Raw genomic sequence first — 9,444 nt, 5'->3', positions numbered from 1 at the left:
GAAAAAGAAAGTAGTTTCAATAATAACACAAATAGTACCATAGATTAAGGTGAAGGGATAAAGCGTAGATAGTCCGACAGCATAAAATACTAAAATGCTATACACCACGACACGACACAAAAATAAAAAACGAATTTGAAGATTCCTGAGTAGACGTTAAGACTCCAAATATCTTAGAATTGTAACATGGAAAGAGTGCCAAAATTTGTAAAGCTTTGTAAGAAGGCGCAAAACAATGTACGTACTAGACATATGTTAGATGATTATAAGTAAAACGTTTTGTAAGAACCATTGTAAAAACTCCAACAGATGCATCGACCGAAAAGTTGCAACGCGAGAAGTATCAAGGAAGAAAAGGACGTAATTAGCAAGACACGAGGACAGTGAGACCAACAAAGGACGCTTGTAAATCTATTACTGAAGGGACAGGTTCATGGACAGACAGGCAGACACCCGACTTTCGCCGCTCGTAAACCCCCACTCAGCGGAGCGAAGAAAAAACGGCCGGACGAGAAGACCGCTTGGGCAAGCCACCACTGGCAAAAACTATGTGTAAAAGTCACACTACCGCTATTAAACAGCACCTTGATGCACGAAACTGAAGAAAACTTCCACAAAGTAAAAAATGACACGCCCAAACAATTTATCAAACTGTTACTAGTAGGAGAACTTCAAAGCGACTAGTTATCAATAAATATTTCCATATCCTGCCCAGAGAAAAACCAAAAAGCAAGTAAGAAGCAGAGTAAAAGCAGGAAGAACAGAAGTTAAAGATTCGCAAGATTGAGACCAAGAAAGAAGATGGGTGAAGAATAGACGACATACCTTCCCAAATCCCTATCCTATTGTAAACTAGTCATCTGCAAAGTATTACAACGAAAAACGACCGCTTTCAGTGAGACATAACGATGACTTTCACGCATACAAAGCCAATAAACCACGAGATTCTGCACTCACAGCTCCATTCCATTATGGGACCTCCACAACAGCAACACACACTTGCAAAGCCAACAAGGAACGACGAACGAAGCTGTACATCAAATACTTGCCCACATCCATCTCGCTCAAGTCCATCACCTTCGTGCAACCTCATGCTTAAACATTCATAGGATTGTGTGAATGTGTGAAATCAAATTATGTGATGTAGGAATTGTGCAAAAGAAATGTGTGAAAAACTAAATAAGTTAAGCACACCTGACAGCTAATAAACTACAACATAACAGTCATTGACTATGGATTTAAGTAAAAAATAGACTATCGATCAAAACAAGTCATTAGTTCTGAATTGGACAGTATATAAAGAAACAATACGCCACTTATTTTCTCCTCACAAAAATAAAAGAATAACTATATTTTACTTATTTTCTCCTTATGAAAACAAAGAGTAAAAAATTATCTTGTTGGATGTTTTCCCTTTCTTTTAACATTATCTCAATACTTGTATATGTATATTTCTTTGTCAAAGCAATTCTTGGAAATAATTCTTATTTGTTAGTGTAACAATGTTGAAATGAGTGTCTAGAAACAAAAACATTTTACTTCTACATGATATTTAGAAAATGTGTTAGGAATAGATTTTATTTAATTACTACATTTATGAAAACAACATTTCTAAGAAAATCGATGTGAAAGACTCCTCACTTTCGAAAACAAACTTCACACTTAAATAAAGAAAAAACAAATTAAAAATTAAAAATAGCATAAAAATATTCTTCTCTTGTCATTTTTAGTTATAATGTGGAAGAATATAAAAATATAAATTAGTAATCCAAACTAGCATAGAACAGAATAACATGGCTGATCAGTACTCATCAAAAATTAGAAAATTTTTGACTGACTTAGACAACAATTCAATCATTGCCTAAATTCAGTGCAAAAGTTAAGTTCGAAGGGTGGTGATATGTAAGGTGTCAGGCAAATCCAACACCTTCTATGAAAACCTTGACATGATAAGCAAATACAGTAGTATGTCACATAGCTCCGAATAAATCGTGACATTAAATGAACCAAAGTAATACGAGTAACGAGTGAGCAAATGGAATACCCCAGACTAACACAAGAATGCCTAAATGTAGGTCATACCTTCCCACCGTGAGACAGACCCAGTTCCGAGGGGAGAAACGAGGACAGAAGACGAGAGCAGAACCGTGTTAAGCTATAAGGCCCTACGATAAGGGACGGACTGGACACCCACGTCGCCAGCTAACCACTAGGGCCTCACCACCCACAGTTTTAGTGTGAGACTTTTTGGCGTCTCTGTCATGTTGTAAACTTTAAAAACATTGCCCCACAACGAAAAGTATAACGTTTCTCATTGGATGGACAGAGTTTTTGTAGGCGGAGCTTAAGGTTAACATTGAGACCCTGATTGGTCAGATGAAAACATAGCCAGATAGTGTTTTTTTTTTAACCAACTTCGGTAAATGGTAGTAAGGAGAAGTTAAGAGAAGAGTTGCTTCCGAGATGGCGAGGTGAGCGGAAATGTGCTGCCAGCCGCCGCCTTGACGCTGCCTAAACACCGACAAGGTAATGAATGCACGCGATGCCGCATTTTTGAGCGCATAAGGCTTCTCTCAGAACTGCAGAAGTCTCATCCGTTACACCCCCTTTTTGCGTAATACTAGTGTCGATCATAAATTAAAGCTCATGGTGTTCACATTTGCCACTTGAAGTAAAAATCTGAAATGCGATGATGTTTCTGTTATACAGTTATTGAGAAGCCACATCAGCCACTGTAATTTACGACAAGTTAGATAAATTATTAAAGATAATTGAAGGTCACTGTAGACCATTTTGATAGTTTTTCTCTTTTGTGAAACTTAATTTAAACCTAGATTATAGATGTGATATGGCATAGGTCATCCTTCGATCCATTGTAGAACTTGGAAACCCATTCAGGGAATATTCGTTCACATTTTTGTTGAACGCAGTTGGTTTTTACCGTTCTGTATTAGAACATTTCCTTTTATCAATAGTGCAATTTATAAACAATGTTTTGTGAGTAGAATAAAATTTCCAATGGTAAACTTAACTGCTTTTTCGACGTTATTTTACCAGCTAACTAAAAATAGGAAAGCCTTGAACCCCTTCCACTAAATTTAGTTAGTATTAAGATTCTTTTACAGGGAATGCAGTGGAGCTGACGCTGAGCTCACTATTTGGTTATATCATCGCTAGTCTCACTGAACTCTTCTGAATTCTACATGTCATATGTGGTCTGGCGTCTCCTTACCAGCGAAAGGTCCCAGGTTCAAACTAGTCAATTCCCTAAAAAACACGTTCAGAGCGTCGTTGCGCGAAAGTGGTAGGGAGACACGATACACAACAAACAGATTCCACCATGAATGTTAGAGTTTTACATTTCTGTTGACATCTCTTCCTCCATTCATTAAAAAATAAGAGAATGACTTTTGTTTAACAAGTTGTGGTGTAATTCGAAATAACAGACTTAGCGTCTTTTCCGTGACATTACCCGGCCGGAGTGGCGTGCGGTTCTAGGCATACAGTCTGGAACCGAGTGACCGCTACGGTCGCAGGTTCGAGTCCTGCCTCGGGCATGGATGTTGTGATATCCTTAGGTTAGTTAGGTTTAATTAGTTATAAGTTCTAGCCGAGTGATGACTTCGGAAGTTAAGTCGCATGGTGCTCAGAACCATTTGAACCGTTTTTTCGTGACAGTAATTTTATATTTGTATTGAGCTATCTCCAGTTATCCACTAGAAACTGAGACGGAGTGGTTTCTCAGTTAACCGTGTTTATTATTCGCTGTGCACTAGAGATGGGCAAACTCGTTCGTCCTTGGGGACTATTTCACTGCTGATCGTTCTTTTTTGGGAACCGTTCACTTTTACTCGTTCAACGTTCATTTGTGCTTGGTATATGGTTCTTATGAAAAACTGAAAACTAGGAGTGTAGGGGACTGAAGGATGGAGGGCACCAAGAGGGGGCACTTGTCTCCCCCCTGGAGTATAGAGTTTTTATTCATTACAGAATTCTTACACACTTTTAGAAGTAATTTCTGTGAGTCTGCAGAACCTCTCGTTTAGCCAACTGTGTGGTTATTTTTGTGTGGCTGATCGCAGGGAAATAATACAGGGTGGAGCACGGAAAACTGGCCCCCAGTACAGACAGCTCGCCAACTACGGACGATGTGTTACCCGTTACGAGCAGATACAACAAACAGACAAACATGTAATAATTAGGCAGTGAAGAAATAACAAGCTAATGCAAGCAACAATTGCGAAACAATCGATTGCGATGTGTAGAGAGCTGAGGAAGAGAACATGAAAATCTCACGCGACGCGCATGGGCTATAGCTCGTGTAGTCTTGTAAATCTGTTGGTGGCTGTTTTACAACTTAATAGACCACTACGTAACTATGCTACGTGGTAAACAATAATCGTTTACACCCTGTATATACTTCACGCTGTCTCTGAGTTCGTAGGCGAAGTAGAGTCGTTATGGAAGCATAAAATCAAATGTGGTTTTCTCATACTTGCGTCACACGCTTAGTAATAATTAGGTTATTACGTTGCATTATTAAAGTTAATGCAGCAATAATAATTATTATTAAGTTGGCAGTAATTAAGTTTTTGGTTTGGAAGCTCTTCTTGAACAAATATTTTTGAGATAATAAGTAAATACGATTTTATGGCAATCTATGTCTTTTCAAATGGAGAGGCACAGCTTTTCCTACTGAGCCAAAATGACCCAAAACTCTTTTTTTTGGTTTTTTTTTCAAAGTAACCAAACTAGCAGTTATTGCAAATTGGAAATAACCAAACTTAAAAATAGAGACTTCCTAAATGCAAAGTTTTATATATGAAAGATACACGAAAATCGTTTTATATGAATTTTCTTACACTAAAAATTAAGCAAATTATTGAAAGTTAGGTGCTAAATCAAGTCGATGAAACCGAAAAATATATGAATAACAAAAAAAACTGGCCTTGTTATAAGTATGTCTTCTGCTGTTCATCGATATGATGAAGTGAGCTGATATGCCCTTTTGTTACCTGAAAAGACGTTCCTATTACATACAACGTAATTTTTATGTAATTTACGTAACTATAAAATACTTTTTGATTAACGTTCGTGGACGCTGAATAGCCAGAACCGAGAGCAAGAACAGTTTGGAACACATAGTAGGCGAGCGCAGTGAACGAAACGAACAACTGGATACTGAACTAACTGGGAGCAGTCGGCAGTGGAACTGAGACAGGTGATCTTGCGAAGAACGACGAGTGCGGCCGAGGGAGGCCGAGGCTGAGACGAGCACGCGACCGAAGCTGGAACGAGGACTGCCCAAGTGACCGCCGCGACCGAAGTGAACTAATGAATTATCAGCCGATCGTTCCTCGTTCCCGGGAACTATAAGTAGACCAGACCGCCGCGACCGATCGTTCCTTGGAATTCGTTCCTCGGTCCTTTCGTTCATCTTGGTGAACCGTTTCTTTGCACCCGTTCGTTCGCGAACTACCCATCTCTACTGTGCACTATTCGAGCTGCTAGTGCGGGTTACGCTGTTCCATAGGAATGTTGCGACTGAAAATCATTCGAGAGAGCGACTGCAAGTTCGACTCACTCCTAAGTAACACAGCTCCACGATTACAGCACAGAGACAGTAATCGAATCCGAGATTGTGGTTTCTCTTTTTCCCATTGTTTTATGTAGAAAATAGCCGTATAGTTTCTAAGGGAGAAATCCGTATTCGAAGCGGTGCATTTGCCCAGTGTATCAGCAACGTAGTCATGAAATTGTAATTTTCGCAGAAATATTACATCTCCTCCGAGCGGCGTGCCCTGAACCCTTTCAGTCTCTGGCAGCCAGCCGGAAACTGCATTATTAAGACGCCCTCTCCGGGTAAGCGGTCTCGCTAGGTCGCTCACTCTTTCTATTTGGCCCCCTTTTAAAATTTCACGATCCGTTTACGGGTGCTTGCCGCTCGCTGGTACATACCAGAGTCCGCTGCACGGTGTGCTCCTGTCTGCGAGCTGAGTCCTCACTGTGAGACAAACCTGCTGGGGCTGGAGGGCGTCTGCAGGGACTTACTGGTCATTCCCACCTCTCTCACTTGAAACAGTCACCTGCGAAAACTCCACGTCTGTCTCGTGAACCAGATAGTGTGCACACATGTTTTGGATCCGTCCAAAAACGGGAACTAGCAGAAAATCTGGTCACGCCGCGTTGGTCATACTAGGTTAACCCAGAGCTTTCCATTGCTTAACAGATCGCCTCACATTGTAGTTGTGCGCACTTACAGTCACTTCAATAAGAACATGATGAAATAAAACATGTATGAAATAAAAGACACTCTTATAAATATATGTTTACATGGACACACGTGTAACTACTAATTGCACAATTACCTAACAGTTAATACAATCGCCGCCGTTATCGATTATACCTTGGCACCTTTTTGGCATGCTTTTAACGACATTTCTGCATATTCTCTCTCGGTAACGATCTCCACATCGTCGTGATTTTATATGACAGCTGCTTCAAAGTATATACTGGCTTGCCTTTAAGCTTCAAGCTTCATCTTAATATATGCCCAAACATTATCGATAGGATTTGCATTCGGAGACATTGCTGGCCAATCCATCGTGGACACTCCATTGTCTTGTTTTCACGCTGCACAGAGACGGCTGCGATATTTCGCATCATTAGGCTCTTGAAGCACCCAGTTTGCCTGTTTCGAACCAAATATCTTCTTAACGGACCTCAGAAGGCGTTTTTGATAAATATTCCACATTTTTTTCAGCATTTAAATTCGCTGTAAATAAGTACAAATTGCCAAAACATTCAACTGTCACACTGTGCAAAAGCACATTGATTACAGATTCAAGACAAGTACCAGAGACGACACTGTGGATGTTTTAAAGTTATGGCGTACACTTGCTTGTGGAACTGACTGTACCGTCAGCAGCTCATATCTAGGTGGAATGCCCCCTACTTTTGGCCCACTGCTAAGTATTGATTTCCAGCCTAAATGCCTGTAAATTGGCGAAGGATTCACGGCAGGTTAAAATGGTTCTCAGTTTTCTCCGTGGAAGTTGTTTTTTTTCTCAGTTACCTCTGGACCCAGGGCAGGGTAGTCGGGGACGTGGCGTCTCCCGCTGTATGCTAGGTCTGGGAGATACCCGACCCCACCTCCTCGACCAGGCTACTCTTCCATATCTCCTTTGTTTTAGTCACTTTTAGATTCTGTATGCCTCTTTTCTGCCGCACCCAGTTCTCCAGTTGGCTGCCACACGCAGTCCAGGGAACGGCCACTCACTGACTTCCCTGCCTCCTTCATCTTACTTTTATATCCATTTCATTTTTAGTCTTCTCGCTTTTACTGTTATGAATCTCCCGACTAGAGCAGAAATCGTTCGCCGTGGATGTCTCTGCTTCCGGATGCACCACTCTTGGATCGAGGGACTGATGACCTTGTTGATTGGTCCCTTATCCCCTCTCGCCGCCCAAAATTGGCCACTCGGCCTGTGCTGGGTAAGTGCTTTTGTTCAGCAGAGAGGACAGCCAATGCTTGTTTGGACTCTCATCATAAGACTCCCGTATCCTTCAGTCCAATAATCACCACGAAGTAGCCTACATCCCTTTACAGCTAGCGTGAAAGAGGCCACAGGTTCCCGAAAGGTTAGAAGTAACTCAGAGGCGCACTGCTAGGTTTGTTACCGTTAGTTTCGAACAACACGTAAGTATTATGGAGATGCTTCCGGAAATCAAATGAGAATTCCTGGAGGGGAGGCAACACACTTTTCGAGAAAAACTACTGAGAAAATTTAGAGAACCGGCGTTTGAAGCTGCCGTCAACGTACACTGCTCGTAAGGACCACGAATACAAGACTGGAGAAATTAGGGCTCATAAGGAGCCATATAGCCAGTCTTCTTTCTCTTGCTATTTGCGAGTGGGACGGGAAAGGAAATGACTGTTAGTGGTACAGGGTACGGTGCCTTGAGGTGTATGTATGTAGACGTAGATGTAACACATGTCAGTACCCTTGACTGATAGGCAGAACATTGCCTAAAATGGTCCTAACGTCCTCCTCTTCACAGACTCATTCCGATTTACTACTGCTATACGGTTCAGACAGTTTATCTAGAAGTTGCAGGGACTGTCATTCGGATACGTGTTGCTAATGATTTACACAGTGGTTGGTTGGTGGAGGGGACCAGACAGCGCGGTCATCGGTCCCTCGGATTAGGGAACGATGGGGAAGGAAATCGGCGTACCCTTTCAAAGGATGCCTTCCCCCACCTTGTCAATTAGCTCCTAGAATTTGAAAGTGCCTCACTGCACGTAACACATAATGGTTCTGTAGCAAAACGCTCACCAAACACCTCCTAAACTACAAAACTGTGGCCACTTGTTGACAAACTGCCTATTGGCTTCTGTCTCGGGTTCTTCGGTGGACGTTCATCTAATGATTTTTCTGACGTTTCGCCAGCACCAGTGGCTGGTATTGTCAAAGCTTCACCCTCCAGCGGCATTGGAGGGTGAAGCTTGGACAATGCCAGCCACTCGTGCTGGCGAAACGTCAGAAAAATCATTAGATGAACGTCGGCCGAAGGACCCGAGACAGAAGCCAATAGGGTCCTCCTAAACTGTTGGGATTAAAGCGCCACACACCCGTCCATTTAATCCAGCCCTTGGAGAGTTCGGGTGTTCCTGTCCCGAACTAATATGTCTCTAATATTGTCTGGTAGACTGTGTCCATCTCTAAGAAAGGCTGACTGTTCGCAGGTATGGGACACAAGAACACTTCAAAGACATACAAAATAAGTTCATATAAGTGAGACATATGACAGGTAATAATCTAGAAATGTTATGAAGCAAGAGCTGCTGTAACAATATATAACTCTGGGTTCCTATTTTTAATTGAGGATGGATGTGTGAGTAGGCAGTGCAACCTTGTTATATGAAAACGTCTTTCACCAAACTAGAAAATTTGGTGCGTATTGGCTTCTTATTGATAGCAATTTAGATCTGTTAGAATTCAGGACGTCCTTGATGGAAAACTTCAATTACTAAGCAGTGCAGTCAGTCAACACACGAATAAACGGACCTTACTGGAATAAAATTAACGCCAGCACTGAAGAATGAGTGATGACCCTCTAACACCAATAATCGGTACTGTTGTGTATAATCCGTACAAGTTCTCTTTTGACACTGTACACTGAATAGTCAAGGCCTTTGCTTGTGTAAATATGTAATACTTACGTTTTAAGAAACTTTATTATAACTTTTATATGTAGTACTCTGTGAGTGTAATAACATGTAAAAACTCGGTACGTTTTACTGGTCCCTAAGTAGGGCAGCTAAATGTGAAACCTGTAGTAAAGCCCCACCGCTACGGAAGTAGTTTGGCGGGACTGGGAAAGGTCGACTTGGCACGCAAGGCGATGGATTTCTCTGTGGCGAGTTCTGACTGTGATACT

This window comes from Schistocerca gregaria, chromosome 8, assembly GCF_023897955.1.
Source record: "Schistocerca gregaria isolate iqSchGreg1 chromosome 8, iqSchGreg1.2, whole genome shotgun sequence".
Lineage (NCBI taxonomy): Eukaryota > Metazoa > Arthropoda > Insecta > Orthoptera > Acrididae > Schistocerca > Schistocerca gregaria.
The sequence above is the reverse complement of the archived record's forward strand: the minus strand, read 5'-3'. Positions refer to the sequence as shown.